Source organism: Trichosurus vulpecula, chromosome 6 (genome assembly GCF_011100635.1).
Source record: "Trichosurus vulpecula isolate mTriVul1 chromosome 6, mTriVul1.pri, whole genome shotgun sequence".
In the NCBI taxonomy this organism is placed as follows: domain Eukaryota; kingdom Metazoa; phylum Chordata; class Mammalia; order Diprotodontia; family Phalangeridae; genus Trichosurus; species Trichosurus vulpecula.
In genome coordinates, this window is record NC_050578.1 from 128,297,316 (window position 1) to 128,318,333 (window position 21,018).

Below are 21,018 nucleotides of genomic sequence, written 5' to 3' on the forward strand. Positions count from 1 at the left end.
TGTAGGAATGTAAACATAACGTTCAACTTTAGTCAGTCTCTTATGAATTCTCTTTTTTGTTTACCTTTTCATGCTTCTCTTGATTCTTGTGTTGGAAAGTCAAATTTTCCATTCAGCTCTGGTCTTTTCATTGAGAAAGCTTGAAAGTCCTCTATTTTATTGAAAATCCATATTTTGCCTCAGAGCATTATACTCAGTTTTGCAGGGTAGGTGATTCTTGGTTTTAAACCTAGCTCCTTTGACCTCCAGAATATCATATTCCAAGCCCTTCGATCCCTTAACGTAGAATCTGTTAGATCTTGTATTATTCTGATTGTGTTTCCACAATATTCAAATTGTTTCTTTCTGGCTGCTTGCAGTATTTTCTCCTTGACCTGGAAACTCTGCAATTTACTGACAATATTCCTAGGAGTTTTCTTTTGGGGATCTTTTTCAAGAGGCAATTGGTAGATTCTTTCAATTTCCATTTTACCCTCTGGCTCTAGAATATCAGAGCAATTTTCCTTGATAATTTCTTGAAAGATGATGTCTAGGCTCTTTTTTTGATCATGGCTTTCAGGTAGTCCAGTCATTTTTACATTATCTCTCCTGGATCTATTCTCCAGGTCAGTGGTTTTTCCAATGAGATATTTCACATTGTCTTCCATTTTTTCATTCCTTTGGTTCTGTTTTATAATATATTGATTTCTCATAAAGTCAGTAGCTTCCACTTGCTCCAATCTAATTTTTAAGGTGGTATTTACTTCAGTGTTCTTGTGGATCTCCTTTTCCATTTGGCTAATTCTGCCTTTCAAGGCATTCTTCTCCTCATTGGCTTTTTGGAGCTCTTTTGACATTTGGGTTAATCTATTCTTTAAGGTGTCATTTTCTTCAATATTTTTTTGGGTCTCCTTTAGCAAGTCATTGACTTGTTTTTCATGGTTTTCTCATATCACTCTCATTTCTTAGCTCAATTTTTCCTCTACTTCTCTTACTTGCTTTTCCAAATCCTTTTTGAGCTCTTCCATGGCCTGAGACCAAGTTGTATTTTTCTTGGAGGCTTTTGATGTAGGCTCTTTGACTTTGTTGACTTCTTCTGGCTGTCTGTTTTGATCTTCTTTGTCGCCAAAAAAGGAATCTAGAGTTTGAGTCTGCATTTGAGTCTGAGTTCATTTTCACTGCCTGTTCATGTTCCCAGACAACTACTTGACCCTTGAGCTTTTTGTCAGGATATGACTGCTTGTAGAGTAGAGAGTATTTTGTCCCAGGCTTTAGGGTCCAAGCACTGCTGTTTTCAGAACTATTTCTATTCCACTGTCAACCCAAACTCTCTTACCCCAGTGTTCCTCCTCCCCCAAGATCCACCAGCCAAGGACCACAATACGTATCCAAGCAGGGCACAGCAAGAGAATCTGCCTTTTGTGTCCACAAAGCGCTCCTTGCACTCCCTCTCTGATCGGCTGCTAGATTCCTCCCACCATGTGAGCCAGGGACTTGGGAAGCAGCTGACATTGTAGCTCTGGAAGCAGCCTCAGGAGCTTGTTACAGCTACCACAGCCACCACTGCACCACCTCTGCCACCCCCAGGGCTGGTGGCCAGACTGCTTTGAACTTAATCCTGCAGTTTCCCTCTAACCAGCTCTTTGGCGTTTGTGGTTTGAGAAGTCTGGTAACTGTCAAAGCTCACTGAGACATGGCTGGCTGACTCTGTCCTGGCATGGCCCATGCTGAGCTGTGCTCTGCTCCCAGTACCCTGCAATAGACCCTTCCTGGAGACCATCTAGACTCTCCTGGGCATTTCCCTCTGCTATTTTGTGGGTTCTGCAGCTCTAGAATTTGTTCAGAGCCATTTTTACAGATATTTGGAGGGATTTTGGAGAAAGCTTAAGCAAATCCCTGCTTTCCAGCTGCCATCTTGGCTCTGCCCCCAAGGGTTATACATCTGGTAAGTGTCTGAGGCCAGATTTGAGCTCAGGTCTTCCTGAGTCCAGGCCTGGTGCTCTATGTACTGTACCATGTAGCTGCCCCTCCCCCCCCAAAAAAAAGTATAGCTATGAGTGTTTTTATATGTATGGAATATTTCTTCCTTTCTTTGACCTCCATGGAATATAAACCATGTAGTGAGATTGCTGATTTTTTTTTTCACTTTTCACTCATAACATTTAAAGCATCATATTGTAGAGAAAGTTCTGAATTTGTAGTCAAAAGGCCAAACCTGCTTCTGAATCCTGGCTCTAAGATTTCTAGCTAGGATGATGAGGAAACTGTGCTTCAATTTTACAGGTATAAAATGAAGAAGGCTAATTGAATAAACTCCAAGGCACCTTCCAGCTCTCTGTCTATAATCTTACATTTTTTAAATAGCTAAAATAAAATTTTGGACCTGAAAAAAATTATCCAGGTGGAATCCCTTTAACTAATGACCCCCAACTCTATGTGAACCATGAGACCTTGGTTCTAATCACAACTGTACTACTTACTATAGTAAATCTCTCTGGGTCTCAGTTTCTTCATCTTCAAAATGAGGAGTTAGGAATAAATTACCTCTGTGTTCTTTTTCAGCTCTAAGTTATATGATTGCAAATGAGGAGTTAGGATATTAAGAAAACATTTCAAAAGTCACAATACATTTGGTCCTATAATTAGACTCCTGGTAATCTGAACAAATCACATTTCAAGAATCTGTAAACTAGAAGGGCAATAAGTCAACACTTTTTAAGATGCATAGATAATAAACGCATTAATGTGATACAATAAACAAAGACAATAGGAACAACGAAAATTATCAAAGTCTTCCTAAGTAAAGTAATAAGTAACTTCTCTGTTGATAATTCATAAAACCCAAATTAATCTAATGTACTTTTTGGTAGGATAAAAATGGTATAGCATACTACTACCAACTTTTCACAAAATGCTGACTGTAGCAACAGAGGAGTCATGGTACAGTGGGAAGAACCTGAGTCACAGGACATGGATTCAAATCTGAGCTCTGCTCCCAGGACCCCCTTGGGCAAGTCTTTTCACCTTTTCACCTTAGTTTCCTCGTCAGTGAAATGAGGAGTTTGGATTAAATGGATGTGGATTAAATTAAATTAAGATTCCTTCTAGCTCTGAATCTATGATACTATAATTAATAAGATCCACCAAGTAGAATCAGAAGGCAAAAATCCAATTCAATCAGTCAGGCTATTTAATGGTAATGTAAATGGGAAGATCTTTCCCATCCATTAATAGACCCATGTGACCTGGTTAAGTCACATGGAAGCCTAAGTCACATAAGTTTGAGTCACATGAAGCCAATGGTGGGAGGAGCTTGCTGAACTGGTGGAACAGGAAGGGTCGAGCAGGAAGGGTGGAGAGAGCTGAGAGGAAATTGGTCAGAGCAGTCAGAGCTGGGAGAGAGACAGTGGGAGTTGCAGCTTAGAGACAGAGGAGGCAGTCAGAGAGTTGCAGCAGTTAGCCCAAGTGGGAGCCAAGGAGTGATTTTGCTTGAGGGTGTTTGTTTGTGGGAAGGCTTGAGGAAGGCGGTGCCCCCTGCATTGATAATGTGTATAGACTTCTTTGTTGCTATGATGGATTTGGCTTTCTGGTGTTGGGATTTGGCTTTCTGGTATTTGAATAAATGTTTTGGTTGTGCCTTCTATGTGGAAAGTCTGTTATATTTTGCGATTCAAAACTACACCAGCATATTCATAGCAGCCATAGGTAGCCATAGGTGCTGTGAATATAGCGTTGGTGCCACAGGCTATGAAAAGAAAATATATGAACATCTGTGGTATGGACATACCTGCAGGGCATAGTGCAGCAGCTAGGTGTTGCAGTGATAGCATGCCAGGCCTGGAGTCAGGAAGACTCATCTTCATATAGTGCTGATATTGACATGAGACAATGAACTCAAAATCACAATTTAAAATTCCATGTACCTATCCTGTTCTGTCCATATGTAGCTGTTTTGTACACAAAAGCAAATAACATCTAACAAGAAAGTCATCTCCATTATAACAGCAGAGGTTAGGTATGCTTATCTGGCAAAGTTTCCAGGAAATTATCATTTCGCCATACTTGGCCTTGGTCAAACTACATCAGTAACATTGTATTCAATTCTGGGCACCATATTTTGGGAAGAACATTGATATGCTTAAAAGTATCCAGAGAAAAACAATCAGTATAGGCCAGGAGTGGGGAACCTGTGGCTTCAAGGCCACATGTGGTCCTCTAGGTCTTCAAGTGAGGCCCTTTGACTAAATTCAAACTTCACAAAACAAATCACTTTAATAAAAGAAAGTATCCTGTAAAACTTGGATTCAGTCAAAAGGCTGCAACCAAGGACTTAGAAGGTCACATGTAGCCTTGAGGCTACAGGTTCTCCACCCTTGGTATAGGCCATCTAGTTGGGGATCTCTGAAAGGAATGGGAAGTATAATTTAGAGAACAGAAGATATAAATAGGACATGATAGGTATCTTTGGGTATTTGAAGAGCTGTTAAATAGAAAAGTGATTAAACTTGTTCTGCTTACCCCAGAGGGAAAAATTTTCATCAACAAGTTACAGAGAGGCAAATTTTGATTTAATACAAAGAATTCACCCCTTCAAACATTCCCAATAAATCACAGTTGTGATAAACATTCTTCTAACACTAACTCCATAAAACAGGGTTGGATTCCCAATGATTCTTCTGCATTTGACAGTTGGAGAATGATCTACATTAAGAGAAATGAAGGCATAAGCAAATTATGCAGATAATTCAGAGCAACACAATGCTAAAAATGAAAAGCAAATGATGGAGAACGGGTTGATTTTTTTTGTTAAAATTATTCAATTATATCCATCTTTCATCACTCTTTACTAATAGAAATTCCATAGTGTCTCAACTAGAAGTAAATGTTGGATAGAAATACTGTGTGATATTGCTAAATTTTAACCTACAGCCTCATTTTAGCAAGTGATGAATTCTCCTGGAAGCTATTGAAATGTGGCAATCTCATCCTCTCCAAAGTTGGGATTTCCTTATTGAGGTTTTCCTTGAAGATGATATCAAGATTGTGACATTGCACCCCTCATGCTCCTAGCTTACCACAGCTTCATTGCACCTTCTCTACAACCTCTCATTTGTTTCCAAACTCTCATACAACAGGTGCCATTTTCCTTGGTCTTCATGAACATACTCATGAAAATAACACCGATATTCCAATTTAATTTTGTTATAAAAACAGTTGTTGTTGAGTCATTTTTCAGTTGTGTCAGACTCTCATGGACCCATTTGGCAGAGATACTGGAGTGGTTTGCCATGTCCTTCTCTAGCTCATTTGCAAATGAGGAAACTGAAACAAATAGGGTGAAGTGGCTTGCCCCAGATCCCACACAAATTAAGTAATCTGAGGCCAAATGTGAACACTGTTCCACCTAGCTGCATTTAGTTTTACTTGTAAAGACAACAAATTGACATTTTTTAAAGGCTATCTAATCAGTGGTTGCTAAAACCTAAGTAATTAGATATTCTCCTGTGCAAATCACCATTTCTCTCATTTTACTTCTCTGGCAGTAAGAGAGTAGTCATAGGAAAAAGGAAAATGTTCATTTCTATGGCAACTCTTCATCTTGATGGCATCACATCTTCAGATTTTGGCAGCTCAGCACCATATGGTGGGAACTCATTAAATGCTTACTGTTTGAAGGGAAAAGTGATTCCAGTCCAACCTTCCACACAGTTCTTCTGCTAAGATACTTTACATTAACATTCTCGTTTAATTGAACTAACATAGCTAAGGTCACAGAAATTAAATCTTACAGAATCATGAGTTCAGAGATAGAAAAGACTTTGGAGGTTATCTAATCCAACCACTTCATTTTACAGATGAGGAAACCGAGGTTCTAAGAAGTCATGGCATGTTCGTGGTCATACAGCTATCAAGTCAGAACCAGGATTCAAACCAGGGACCCTGACTCCAAATCCAGGGTTCTTTTCACTATACCATTGCTGTATGTTAATGAATCTATATCATGGACATAGGATCTTAGAAACAGGAAGCATCCTAGAAGTCATTAAGCCAGCTTGTTTATTTTGCAGAAGAGAAAACTGAGTCCCACATAATTCAAGGGACATGCAGAGTCACCTAGGTAGTTACCGGCAAAGCTAGAAGTCAAAATTAGATAATCTCTACTCTCAGCCAAACGCCTGACACAAAACCCTCTTATTTTTGTCACTCTGGCGGAGTGTCAGGACAACTGTTTTTAACCAAAAAAGAATGTTTTTTCAGCAGGTAGCAATCGTAAGATTTCTATTTTTCTTGTGGGTCAAGACTGTCTTCTTTTTGTACTTTAATTGATACCATTCAATAACACATTCAGTTCCATTCCTTTGTAAATCTGATTATCTTAAGTCTGTAACAGCGGCTGTCTAGATGTAACAGAACAACATATAGCATTTTGTGTGCATATTCTTCCTAATGAAAATTGAGAGAGAAACAATTTGACCTTTCTTACAAAGTCTAAACATGTGTGATAGCTCCCTGTGGAGATATGGGGGGAAAATGAGAAAAAAATTGCAATATAATTCTCCATAAATAAACAATTTCTATGTGATTTAAAGTAGATTTATGCAGTGAGGTACAGCCATAAGCTTAGCCAGAGAGAAACGGTGGAAATCAAGCCTTGCTGCTGGCTTTGTTTTGCAGAATCAAAGGCCCCAGCTGAAAAAGATTCTTCTCTAAGGTGATCTCAGGGCACTTTTTAGACTCTTGGTAATATTGTCATTTGTATGGTGTTTATCTTTGCAGATTTCTTATCTCTTCTCACTAAAGCTGTAACTTCCTGGAAGGCAAAGATCTGTTTTATTTATCATTGTATCTCCATAAGTACCTAGAATAGTGTTTTGTACATAAATAACACATCAAATATTTGTCAGATAAATAAATGAATGGATGCTTGAAATTAATTAAGGATGAAGATGACCAACTAAGAAAAAAAGCACAAGCATCCCCCTTGATTAGCAAGTGAGAGAAATTGTGTGGTATAATGAAAAAATGCCAATTTAGCATAAAGAAGACCTGGATTTCAATCCTTGCTCTTCTAAGTCCTAGTTGTCTGCCTTCTGATGTCACCTCACTTTTACAGGGCATCAGTTTCCTCATCTGTACAATGGGAGGGTAGGACTACATTGTCTTTAAGTGCTTTCTAGCTTTAAACTTAAGTGTAAAAGCTCAATAAAGTCAAAAATCCTATGTAATCTTTTAGCCTAGAAAGATTTTCAACTTTAAGGGATTTTTTTAGCCTTTTTTATTAATTACAATCCATATAAAAGAGCTACTAAAACCCCAAGACTAGTTATCTAAGGCTACCTCCAAAAGCAAAAATCCCAGTGCAAACTGAAACATGTTAGGGAAAATCAAGACATTTTTCCCTCATTCAACCAAAGATTGAAGTGAGTGGTGCCATTCTTGGGGCCTATAACCATATTGCAGATTAAGTCCTGAATACATGTTTTTGCTCTTATAGGATCTTAGATTTTAAATTGTAGGAGATCTAAGAGATCCTCCAGTCAAAAAATTAATTTTTTTTTATAAATGAGGAAGCCAAAGCCTGTGGAAATTGATTTCTCATGGACCACTGACATGGTTCTGGAAATGGCAAGGTTGCCCAGGAGTAAAGCTGACCTTATGTGGAGACAGAGTTGGTAGCTATCTGAAACGAGATATTATCTCTGAGGTATTCTGAGAAAAAAGGATCCAATGCTTTCCCCCTCTCTTTCTGATCCTGTCTTAAAGCTCTAATGTAAATAAATTAATGTGGCCCTAGGAGATACCATGACGGAGAATGAAAGGGACACAAGCTAAATTCATTTTTCATAAAGAATGAGGTTGTTTCCAACTCTAAACTTGTGCTCCTATGACCTTTGACATTTTGTGGAGAGAAGTGGGTACAAGCTATGATCTGCACCCATGGAGGTACACGATGGATCTCACATGACTGAGATCACAGATCCATGGGAAGAGTAAAGTATCAATTCAGTATTTATTCTATGTCTATTTGGTTTAAGGTATTGTGAAAGGTGTTGAGTGGAGATACAAAGACAAAGAATAAAAACAAAATGGTCTCTATCCCCAAATAGCTTACATACTTGGAGAAGAGCGGTTATAATACATACACAGGTAAGTAAATACAAGAAAGTTTATGAGTAGAGAAAGTGCTAACTACTGAGGAGATCAGGGAAGGTTTCTTGGGGGGACTTGGCACTTCTTCATTTGCTTCTTATAATGGGGAGGGGAACAAGCATTTACTATGTCCCAGGTCCTAGGCTAAGTACTGCACAAATATTATCTCATTTAATCCTGACAACAACCCTAGGAGGTAGGTGCTATTATTCTCCCTGTTTTACGGTTGAAGAAACTGAGGCAGACAGAGGTGAAATGACTTGCCCAGGGTGAGATAGCTAGTAAGTTTCTGAGGCACAATTTGAATTCAGGTCTACCTTATGCCAAGTCCAGCATTTCATCCCTAGATGCCTTCTTCAAGACTCAGTCACCTTTCCAAGAAGAATTCTTGGATTACTTCCCTCTTTCCCTCCCTGTTTTCTTTCCCTTCTTACATTATCACCCTGCATTTACTTATCTATATACAAGAACTATCCCCTCAATAGAATGTAAATTCATAGAGGGCAGGGACTGATTTCATTTTTGCTTCAGTATCCCCAGCGCCTAACAATGGTTAGCACACTTGTTTGTTTTTAGTTCAGACCTGTGATTTCATCAGAGTGGGAAATTTCCAGTATGGAAACTACCTCCAGTGATGAAGATCAGCAATTCTTCACTAGTTTATATCCTTAGAGAGGATCCTGGACCCTGAGTTATAACCTCTTATAAGCAAAGAGAGGTTAACTGACGTGCCCTGCATCACACAACTAGTATGTGTCATAGACAAGACTCATACTTAGGTTTCCTGAATCTAGGAATATGCCTCTATCCATTTCTCCACACTGTCATTCTTGTCTAACCCATATTCAATCACATACATACTGTACTAACTAGGCTTGTAGGTGCTCCCTCCTAAGATACAGCTAGCAAGCCATCCATACCAATGCCTAATCCAAATGATTCTTGTCCATGTCCTCGTCCTCTCATGACTCTACCCAGGGTGTCTCCCTGTTGTGTTGGGCACCGTATCCACATTCTCTTTACACACCATGGATATCAGTGGAGCACATGCTCTGTCCAACAGGGATCCCTCACTTTAATCATGTGGCTAGCCCATCATCTTTTACGCACATACAGTTCTCTAGTGGCATCTTTCAATTCCCTTCTCCCTCATAATTTCTTCTTTGTAATGTATTGCAATCTGCTCACATCAGGCACTACTCCCTTGGTTGATTGTCACCTTCCAATCTCCAGAGACTGTAGTACTCTATGAGTTGTAGCCAAATGACACCATTGGAAGAATAGTAGTATTCAGAAAAAAAAAAATGGGTCTTTATTTCAGGAAAAATCTTGGGGTATTAAATTAATTGAATCTATAGATTTATTGTCAAAAAAGGAAAACAGCAATAATTTGCTAAAATCTACCATTCTTGCTAACATTCCACAACAGAAAAGCTGGTGGTCAACTGAATTATATAGAAACAAATAAAACAAAGAGGGCTCAGAAGTTCCTGACTAAAGACTGATGCTAAAAACAAGGAAAAGACGTTGATCTAGAATGATCTACCAAGACAATTCCTATGTGATACCTACCTGCAAACCTTCTAATACACCTCAACATAGAAGGAAGTTTCCTCCTTTTCATTTAAAAGAGACTTCCCCCAATATTCACTCCCACAGTGAATGGCCTTCAGATTTCTAAACCATTTAAAATACTGCCTATTCGTCCTAGGCACAGAGTGCCATATAGCTCATTCTGGCCAAGGACTTACAAACCAAAATATTTTCCAATGTCTTTCTTCACACTGAGACTTACATTAAAAATATTAGCCAATTTTCCTTTGGATTGGTCTTGCTCCTCTTCTCCCTTCCCCCTAACCTATCATGTCATCTGCACCATTGTACAATCAGTTCTGATGTGTCAGCATTTAGCTTTTCACAGTTTGTATTGCAACAGTTTAGAAAACTTGATGGAGAGGGAAAAAAGAGGCATCTTAAGCTGAAATGCACAAGTAAAATCCCATCACTTTGTGAGCAATTTGTTTTGTCTACATTTCAAAAAATAAATAAATTTTGCAGACGTATATAAAAATGTGCTAGCTAATATACGATATGTGTTAAGGTGAGATGAATGGAGGTGTCAGGAAACTGAAATGGACTCCAGGTGAGAATGTCTTCAAGACATAAAACATAACAATATATACAGAAGTACCATTATAGAGAAGACACGTATAATGGAAGGCCCCAATTTTCTTTCATAAGCAGAGCAACTGAGAGTAGCCTGTATAGCAATTGTATAATTGCTTCCAGAAATCTCACCCCATGACCCAGAATCCATCCTCCAGCTCCCAGGCCACGTATGTGAAGAAATATCCCTAAATAAAACAGCATTACTCACTGCTCATCATTATCTTTATCATTCCCTGACTTTCTGTTCAATAAATCTAAGCACTTAAATAAATTGGTACATAATTCTCGGGTGTCCTAATGGTAGTGCACACAAGATGATGGGAGTTAGTATTTCAAAATATAGTGAGGCATGTGGTAAGTAACTCCTAGAAACTGAAAAGAAGGGAACTAAAATATTTGCATCCATCTTTTCTCTTCTTAACTTCTAGAGTACTCCAAAGATACATGTTGCACTCAGATTCTCTGTTCCCTGTGTAAGTGGGATTCATTTGTCTCCCCAGTGGTAGATTAGAAAATATATAGATAGATAGATAGATGTATATATACATACACATATATGTATGTGTATATATATATATATATATGTATATATGTGTGTATATATATATATATGAGACCCCAAACAGATAATTATCATTGACAAAAATATTAGTGTGCCCATTCCAATTGGGAAGAAAAGCAAAGTAAAAACTATATACCAACTAAGCCACCTCCTTGAAATCCATTTTAAGGTAAACTTGCTTTATATCTGGCACTCAGAACTTACTCAGCTCTTCTAGGGGTTAGTGATGACTGTTCCGTAATGAGTGGTCTAGGAATGAAAACAGAGTGTTCAGCAGATCCCAAATCCCTATAATGGGAGAAGGAAGGAACAGGAAGTGGCATGATTTGATGGAAAAGATGCTGAGCATGGAGTCATGGAACCTAAGTTGGAGTCCTGGTTCTGCTACTTAGAAATAATGTGACCGAGGGCAAGTCACTTAGCCATTCTGAGCCTCAACTTCTTAATCTACAAAATGAGACATTTAGCCTATATAACCTTCAATGTCCTTTCTTCTTGTTGAGCTGTGATTTAAAGTACAATGTCTTACTCCTTTTAATTTTCAATTGAATAATTATGAAATAAAAATTGGATTACAGTAAAAAAAAATCAGCTAAGATCATTTAAGGGTTCTAACACTATAAAATTTCCCTAAATTGTGACAAAACACTCACCACTGAAAAAACATTAATAAGTAAGAACCTACTATGTGCCAGGCACTGCAGGAGATATGGAGACAAAAATTACATAGTCCCTACCCTCAGGGAGCTTATATGTTAGGGAAGTAGAAGAGACAGTGAGTATAGCAGGTATGCATGTAAATAAAGGTAAAATACAGTAGAAGTAAATACATAGTAATTTGCTGCTGGTGGGAGGAGAGACAATCACAGCATCCTGTTAAATATGTAGCTAGGCTTGGTCTGTACAGGGTTAGATCTATTCCATTCATCTGCTGTCTTTAGAACAGCATGCCACTGTTCATCCTTTTTTGCCTAGAAGGGGATTCAAACCTCACTACTGTGGGCAACATCAAACTGTCTGATGTAATGATCAGTCTCTAGTTGCTCAAGAGATCAAGGATCTGTTTGATCACCCGTGGTTCTGCAGAACAGAAAATTATTTTTGGTCAAAGTTCTTTCCCTCTAGAAAGACATGGATTTCCCCACATTAGCTTTAACTTCTCAAGCTCTATTTTGCCAAAAAGTACTTAGGTTTCCAGAATGTTTAAGACTCTGTAGGGGTAAATTGTCATGACAATGTGTATGGGCCAACAATAACAAATCCTGTTAACGGTAATGGGACTGATGTGAAGTGCTCCCTAGTTGCAGCTGGGAAGTGGCACATTGTGGATGTTTCCTAAGCTATTATAGAAGATCTTTAAATTAATGCCATTACTAGAGATGTGCAGATGAGAAATTATTAGATTTCAGATTGTATTCCACACAAATATTCATTTCTTTTCATTGATTTTGCATATAACTGCAAAATAAGAAAACAGTTCTCTCTCTCCCCCACCTCTCTCTCCTCTCTCTCTCTTCCCCTTCCCCCCTGAATAAATTTATTTGTGCACTCTTATCTCCTGAAAAGAAAAGCAGGAGGTGATATATACAGTGGTGAGTGACATATTATGCTCTGTGGAGTGACTGTGTGGCATCTCACAATCCTTTGTGATATATCAGATGGTTTCTGCTGAATTCCGCTTCAGAATTGTCTCCTGCCTTTATACATTAAGTGCATGTTGTTTCTCATTTACAAAACCCTTGGTGATCATCCTTTGCTGGCTGTTGGTAAGTAGAAAAGACTGCTAGACCAAAATGTTCGCTGTTGTCTGATTTTTTAAAAAGATTTTCGGCCACAGACATGCATTGATTGACATCCTCATGTATTACCCTCTGATGCCAGGCAAAGAGCTGAAGAAGCAGCACCCCATATTAGAAGTAGGCTTAAAATCATTCTCTTCCTATATAGCTTAACCAGAGATGACCAACAGCAAATCATCCTAAACATAAAGATGATTCTGGTAGTATTATGATGGGCAGATAGTTTCCCTCTTCTATTGTTTTTAATTGCTGAAGCTAAAGGTTAGATATTCCCCCTTTGTTCTTCTAATGAAAATGACCTCAACCATAGCGTCTGTCCAGAAAGCATCAATATCTCTACTAGTTGGTCATTGCAATCGCCAAGCAATTAGATGTGCATATAGCTAACTCATGATTTGGGCATTAAGATGAATAAAGGAGATCCACCAAGTATTTCCCCTGGGAAGTCCCACATGACAGAATAGACTTCCATCCTACCTCCCCATGTTATAATGCCTATTTTCTTTCAAAGTCCATGCCAAGCATCACTTTCAAGACGAGATCTTTCCTGATCTCCCTGCTTGCTCCTTCACATTCATTGCACATACTTTGTGTCTGTTTATCTGTACATCTGTTTATCTCCCCAATAGAATTCAATTCTGTTCAACAATATTTATTAAGCCCTTACTATGTTTCAGGCTGAACTGCTAATTACTTTATGAAATTATGAAATGGGAGATGCATGCCCAGTTCTTTGGGTACCCAGCAGGAAAGACCATGATGGCAGTGAGAAATGAAGCTGCAATCACACTTCAATAAGGTACAGGGTGGGGCAGGAGTTTGAGGTCTCATTTTTATGGAATTTCAAGGGGAACGGCTTAATTCTTGTCTGTGCCTCTTGGGGTTAATGCATTAACATATCCAAATCATCCCAATATCGTCAGTAAAACTTTAATGTTAACATCATCTCAGAATGATCAGCACCAGTTGGTATTCTGCTGGTCTTGCTCTGGATGTCTGGAACTTGTCTGAGACTTACATATCATAGCACCAAAAATCCCCATTAGCAAAACCTGGATGATTTCCCCTGACTTAGCACATATTATCAAGATGTGGTTTTCTGTTAATATATGATAACACTTAGTAAATTGTGCTACTTTGATCTTTGGAACAGTTTGTATGTGACTTCTAGATTCCTCTTTGTAATCTTATTGCTATTGTCACTTCACACCGGCTACTTATAAACTTACTTAGTATAATGACTAGAAGGGGTTAACTGGTCAGGAGGACCAGAACAAGATGCAATTTTAACATATTGTAGTGCCAATGCAATACTCACAGTGCCTAGGGTGGCTATGAATATACTGGGGTAGTTCAGAATTGCAAACTGTAACAGACTGTCTTCATTGAAGGCAGAACCAAAACATTCATTCAAACACCAGAAAGCCAGATCCCAACACCAGAAAGCCAAATCCACCATAGCAACAAAGAAATCTATACACGTTAGCAATGTAGGAGCACAAGTCTTCCTTCCATTAGAGCCGTCCCACAAACAAGGTCAAAATCACTCCCTCTCTCACTCCTCGCTGCTGCTCTGTGTGTGTCTCTCTCTCCCAGCTCTGATTGCTCTGTCTCACTTCCTCTCAGCTCTGCTCCACCCTTCCTGCCCCACCCCTTCCTGCTCCACCCCTTCAGCAAGCTCCTCCCACCACAGGCTTATGTGACTCAGAAGGTCACATGGGCCTTTTAATGAATGGGAAAGATCTTCAAATTGTATTAACATTGCATTAACAATACATTCAATACATTAACAATACACATAGCAGTATCTGTTAGATGCTGAAGATTTAAAAAAAAAACATGAAGTAATTTCTTCCCTCAAGGAATTTATATACTAATGGAGGGGGGAAGAATACAATATGTAAACAGATAAATATCAAATATAAATACAAAGTAATTTCGAGATCAAAAGCGAAGGCCTTTGAGGTAATTCTTGAAATTAACTAGAGGTTTCAAAATGTGGAGATGAAAAGAGAATGCATTTCAGGCACAGGAAACAGACTGCAAAACCACAGAATCAAGAGATGGACTCTAGGTTATAGACAGTAGAAAGTCACTATTGATGCTGGAACAAAAATTACTTAAGGGAAAAGAATGTGTACTCTGACATAAAGGAAAGAACAGAATCGGATTGGAAAAGGCTTTAAAAGTTAAATCAAGGAGTTAGTATTTTAATAGGAAGGCAATAGGGAACCACTGAATCTTTTGAAGCCATTGAAGAATGTAATATCCTTGAGGGAAGAATTTATTTTATTTGCTTTGCCTATGAATCCCCATCACCTGGTTCAATGCAAAGTATAGCTAAGGTACTTAATAGATGTGTGCTGAATTGACTGCAGTTTACTTGAATTGTGTTGGATTCGGGGTGCTCAAAAGTAAACATTTCATAAAGAACAGCCTTACACTTTTAAGACTATACAGCAAAGTCAGAGGTGGATCTGGGAATGGTGCGGTATGCATTTATGGATTGAGCATCAGCACCCTGGCCAGGACAATAATGAAGCTAAAAGCTGAGCTGAGTCAGCATACTGGAAAGGGTCTTAAGGAAGGTGAACTCTTACATGCAATACAGTACACTACAGTAATAGACAACATATAAATGCTGCATTAAAACAGCATTGCACTGCCAAGATGGGCATGTAGAAGTAGGATGTGGTGGGGTAGTTAAGGAGTAGGTAGAATAGGTCTTCATGATGAGGAATAGATTAAACAGCATTATAGAGTTGTTAACAATTATCATTGTTTTAGAAGGCCATGTCAAACCCAAGTAAACCTTTGATTCACAGAATGCTCAGTTGGGATTCTTAGCAATCATCCCTGATTTAGTCATAGCTCTGAATTTCTTCTGATACGCAAACCCCTAGAAGGGTGTTCAGAAGAACAGCAAATGTATTTGTTTCTCCTTTTGCTGTGTTGCCATGGCTCTACCTAGCATCTAACCCTTAGCTGCAATCAGTTTTTAAATATTGGGCAAATTTATGCATATAAAGCCTTCCTGAGACAGTGCAAGGATTTATCTGACATGGCATCTATCCAAAATTCAGACTGAAGAACATCTGGAATAGCTTGAGATCCCTACACATAGTAGTGACAAAAGTTTTGTAGTCTTCATTATGCCAATGCTCTCCTTCCTCAAAGTCTGATTTGATTCCCAGTTAGCAATCTGATCTAATTTAAAGTTTTTAATTTTCAGATTCCTTTAATGAGTTGCATTCTCCTCCATGTATAGTAAATCCTAAAATTTTCTAGGATATTCGTAAATATAATAAAGGAATATATGATAGATGTTAATTTGGGGGAGGTTGTTGCCCCAGACCAGATTAAGCACTGGATGAATCTAATAAAAGATAACCAACACTTTGAAATTTTCAATAGAAAAGGAATACTAAAAAGCGGACTCAAACAGTGCTTCACAGACAGAATTAGCAAGCCAGGGTCTCTCACATCCAAGATGTGACAGTTTGCCAGCCCCAGGAAGCATCAACAGCTACGTACTTTCCCATAGATAAAGCATTCAGGGAACAGCTTTTTCCTCCCACATAAGGGACTGACAATGACATTTTAATTTACCATCTCTTACTTTTAGTGAGTTATTGATTAAAAACTACACAGGCAAAGCATTCACCATGCAGTTTATCCCAGCTGTTTCAATGACCAAAGTGAGATTTAATTATTGTAAAAACCCTGCTAACAAACCCAGCAGACTGTGCTAATTTCTCCAGATTACTAAAAGATATGCATTTAACATGATTTTGGATTAACTTTGGTGCAGTTTTCCTTGGGGTAGACTTGAAAAAGACTCATTCTGGATGACTATGTTATGGACTTTTCCATACCACATCCCTATTTTAAGCAAAATATGATCCTGCCATTCACCAATGTCTTAGTTGTTTTAAAAGTGCTCTGGTGTTATTTAAGACATTATGATGTCCAGCATCCATAAAGAATACCTGTTAGCAAGAGCCTTCTAAATGGGTGTGATTCCACATCTTCAACCTAATGTCTAGTAAATCAGAGTGAAGAAAGGGTAAGGTTTCCCATTATAAATAATGTACAAGCCAGTGTTCATTATAGACTACACTAGATGGTTCCTGAAGATGTAAACGTGTTTTCTCTCCATCTTGTAGTGGATGGTAGTGAATGAAAATCAGCCATTTTATATGCTGAACATCTAGGATACATGATTTCCTATAGGCACTTGAAATGAAAAGAAAAGTCTTGATTAAAAGTTCAGTGAAAATCACCATTTAGCATGAAGAGGAGGCAATGAAGACTACATGGAATCATTTAAACCTATCTTTAACCTCTGCTGATAATTGTGGTTCTTTCAAACAATATGAGAGCTGCTATTCATTGATATAAAAAGTCACTTAATATTAAGAACATAGCCACCCTTGGCTCAGGAATTTGAGGGGCTTTCACACAAGGACTGCCCTCCACACATCAATCTATTAACAATGTTCATTGCTAGATGTGTAATCACAGATCAATTTATCTGTGACAGTGCTATGCCATGAGTCTTTGAAAACAATATCTCTTCAAATTATATCATTGCCTATAACAGAAGGCGAAGAATAATGAGCTGATGCACAAAACAATACCCAGTACTTATTTAATCTCTTAGCAGACCAGGAACCTAAGATCCTCTGCCCTCAAATGGCTGTCATGTATATGTCAGTGGCCCCTCATACCATAAGGCTCACAGCTTCTAGCCTGAGTTCATGAGCAGATCATCACTTATGGAATCACTCAGGGAAAGGGAAAGCTTCTTTTTAGGGGGAAACCAACATTTTTCGTGTAGGCTTTTCATCCAACTACTTGCCAAGACTGAACTTGCTAACTGTATGCCAGCAGATAAGAGCACACTCTATCATGAGTTGTCTGCAGAGACATTACTTTGCATTATAAATTTTTAAAACTTGTACCTTCATTTCATATTCAATCTTTATTCAGGAGAGCAAACTAGTGTTCATTCCAAAGATACCTGCTGCGGAAGGGGAAGAAAAGCCAAGGTATTGATTTTCAGATATTGAGAGGAGCAGGGTTAAAACTTCAAACTGTACAGTAAATAACAAGGATTTTTCAAAACAATTTGAGGGAAACCTTTACTAGCATAAGCATCAGGCACAAGGCATCTTGACACCCAAGATTTTAACTGAAATACATTAACTTCAAAATGTTTGCTTTTTCTACCAACTAGCTCCCTAAAGTCAGTGTTCAAGCATTTTCAGTCCTGAAAAGAGGTTGACTTCTCAAGAGGAGATATCGAGTGGATTCAAAGCAGTATTTGTCTTTTATTTTTCATTTGAATCAACTTTCTATGGTCTTATCAAATGAAGGAGGGTAAAAGTTTGGGTATAGATACAGAAATGCAGGATTAAATCTGCTAGCTTTACCCCCTACCTGTGTGTTACTAAACAAAACTTCAAGGTAATCTGCCTGGCTCCAACATTAGCTGTCATGGACATGATTAGTTTAAATAAATTTACTCAGTCAAACTCAACCATCAATTAGATATGAGGGAATTTCCACTGAATAGGAATTCAAAAAATTGACCTGTTCTAAGAGACCATCTGTTCTGGTGGCTGGGTTGTTCTGTGGATCCAAATCTCTCTCTCTCTCCCCTCTCTCTCTCTCTCTCTCTCTCTCTATCTCTCTCTCTCTCTCTCTCTCTCACACACACACACACACATACACACACACACACACACACACACACACACACACTTGCAACCCTAAAATAATCCTAGGTCTTTGGAGACAGCTCACCACTACGGAGCTGAAAACACTCCTTATTGAGAACATGCCAAGCAAGAGCTCAGGTAGATATTTAACAAATCTTCAACTGGGCTATTCTGTTGCTAGGTGGATGAATAAGCCAATTAGAAGATATCAGCAGCTCCAAGGAAGAAGCAAGAAGAAAGATTTTCCAGTTAAGCCAAATTCTAGGGGCATGAGCTCTGCAAACTTAAAATGTTTCCTCTCTTACCAATGGCATGGGAACATGAGGGAAAATAACCTCTGGTGTGTGTGTAATGAGAATAACAGGCATTCACCCACTTCTTAATATGTAGAACCCTGGGCCAATTATGATGGTATCTTATGGCTCTGGATCAGTGCTAAAGAACTTGGAACTTTGGGGTGACTCAGCAATTTCCTGACCACCAAACCAGCAAGACTCATCTACTTGGTAGATTTTAAATGGAGAGACAACTTCTGATTTTGCTGTCTTCCTCTCTCCAGAACAAATGGCTTGGAACTCTCTTTGGTTCCCATGTTCCCATGTTCCCAAGTTCCCATGAACTTGTGGGGATTTCTTCTTCTTCCTCCCTAGCCCTGGTAGCAATGGTTACCCATCTAGGTCATGTGTTTGTCCAAGTGAGTCTGAGTGTAGATTTCAAAAACCTAGTTGCCTCTTCTGCTTTCTGTTTCTTTCTTTGAGTATAGGTGACTAAACAGCTATCCTGAGACATATCTTCCAGTCATATAAACCACTTTATAAATTTCCAGGGGTCATGAGCTTTGGGGTCCCTTAGTTGAAGATGAACTGCAAGAGATAAATGGGAAAAGCAGCACAGATGCAGCATGCTCAAAGTATCAAACCAAGATTGCTTAGCAATCACCAAAGCAGGGTCAAGGAACCACAGGTCATATGGCATCATTGGAGGGCATTTAAAGAGCTATTCCAATGGAGCAGAAACTAAGGATCAAAGGATTTAGATCTGAAAAGGATCTTTGAGATTGTCAGTTTAACCCATTTGTGTTTCAGGTTGGGAAAATGAGACTCAGATCACAGTTCCTGGAACATACTAAATATTTAACAAGTGCTCGTTGCTTTTTGATTGACCAAGTGTCCCAAGTTACACAGGTAGTGACTAACAAATCCAGGCCTTTAACATAGGTTCTTTGGCTACATAGCCAATATTCTTCCCATTTTGTTACACAAATTAATTGCCCAAGGATTTCTGTAAGACATTTTCTTGTTTACTATACCACACCAACAGGGATCTTATATCCCACAGCATACTGTATAAGACAATACCACTCTATACTGTTAAACATGAAAGCAAACTCCTAGTGAGTGATAAGTCCTGCACTTGGGCTCTGAAAATCAAAGTTAAAAGTATATGACTAGATAGTAATCTTAACAGTGTGACACTGCATCCGAGAAAGCTAATGCAAGCTTACACTCCATTAAGAGTAAATACATAGAGTTTCCAGCATGAGGGAAATGATAGCATCACTGTACTCTACCATAGCCAAGCCAAATCTAAAGACTTGTTAGAATGGGAGTTCGAGACATAGATTTTTAGTAAAATTGTTGATAATATGGAGAACATCCAGAGAAGAGTTACCAGGAAGGTGGGGGACTTCAATGTCATACCAAATGAGAATTAACTGAAGAAACCAAAGATGTTTAGCCTGAAGAAAATATTTAGATATAAAGAGTAACTATCTTCAAGTATCTGAAGAGCTATTACATGGAATAAGGATTAGATTTATTCTTGATTTTAGAGGGTAACAATGGATGGAAGCTGTAGAAACATATTAAGACTTAAAGAAAATTTCATCATACAGAACTAATCCAAAAAGAAGGAATGTGTTGCCTCAGTAGGTAGTAGGTAGGACCTCCCTCACTGCAGGTCCTCAAGCAAAAGCTGAATGAGCATTGAGTGTGATATGGAGGAGATTCTAATGAGGTATGGTTAGACTAGAGGGTCTTAGAGGTGTCTTCTAACTCTGTGATTCCTTAATTCTGTGACTCTAGGTTGCCTAAATTATTTAGCAGTAACACATTTCTTTAAAAAAACACTTCTAGGATGAAGCATCTAATGCATTTCAAATTCCTGTGTTTATGTCACTGGTGACAACTTAATTTGATAGCCCAATGAAGCCACCTTAAGCACCAGCTGCCATTTTGAATTTGTTTGGATGACTTTTCTCTAAATCATGTTATCTTCTTTCCCTACCCCCACCCCAAGTTCTAGTTTCATTTTTTTAAGAGCAAGAGGCTCAGAAATGACATTAACACTCCAAGATAAAATCAGAGCTGATAAAAGTCAGCGCAAGTAGTCATGACAGCCACATCCTTGGTGTCTGAGGCTTGGCTCTTTTCCAGTATTTCTATAGGATTACTGCAGGGCATGACAGGCTCAGGACTACTTAAATACTCAAATTCAACAGCTGTCAGGTTGCCAGTGAACTGTCTTTTGAGGTAGCAGCTGTGCCTGCTGTCACCAGCTCTGTTCATGCAATCAGAGTAAACCAATGGCAAGCATGTTTTCTGCCTTGGTTATTAACAGAGCCCTTTAGGGGACA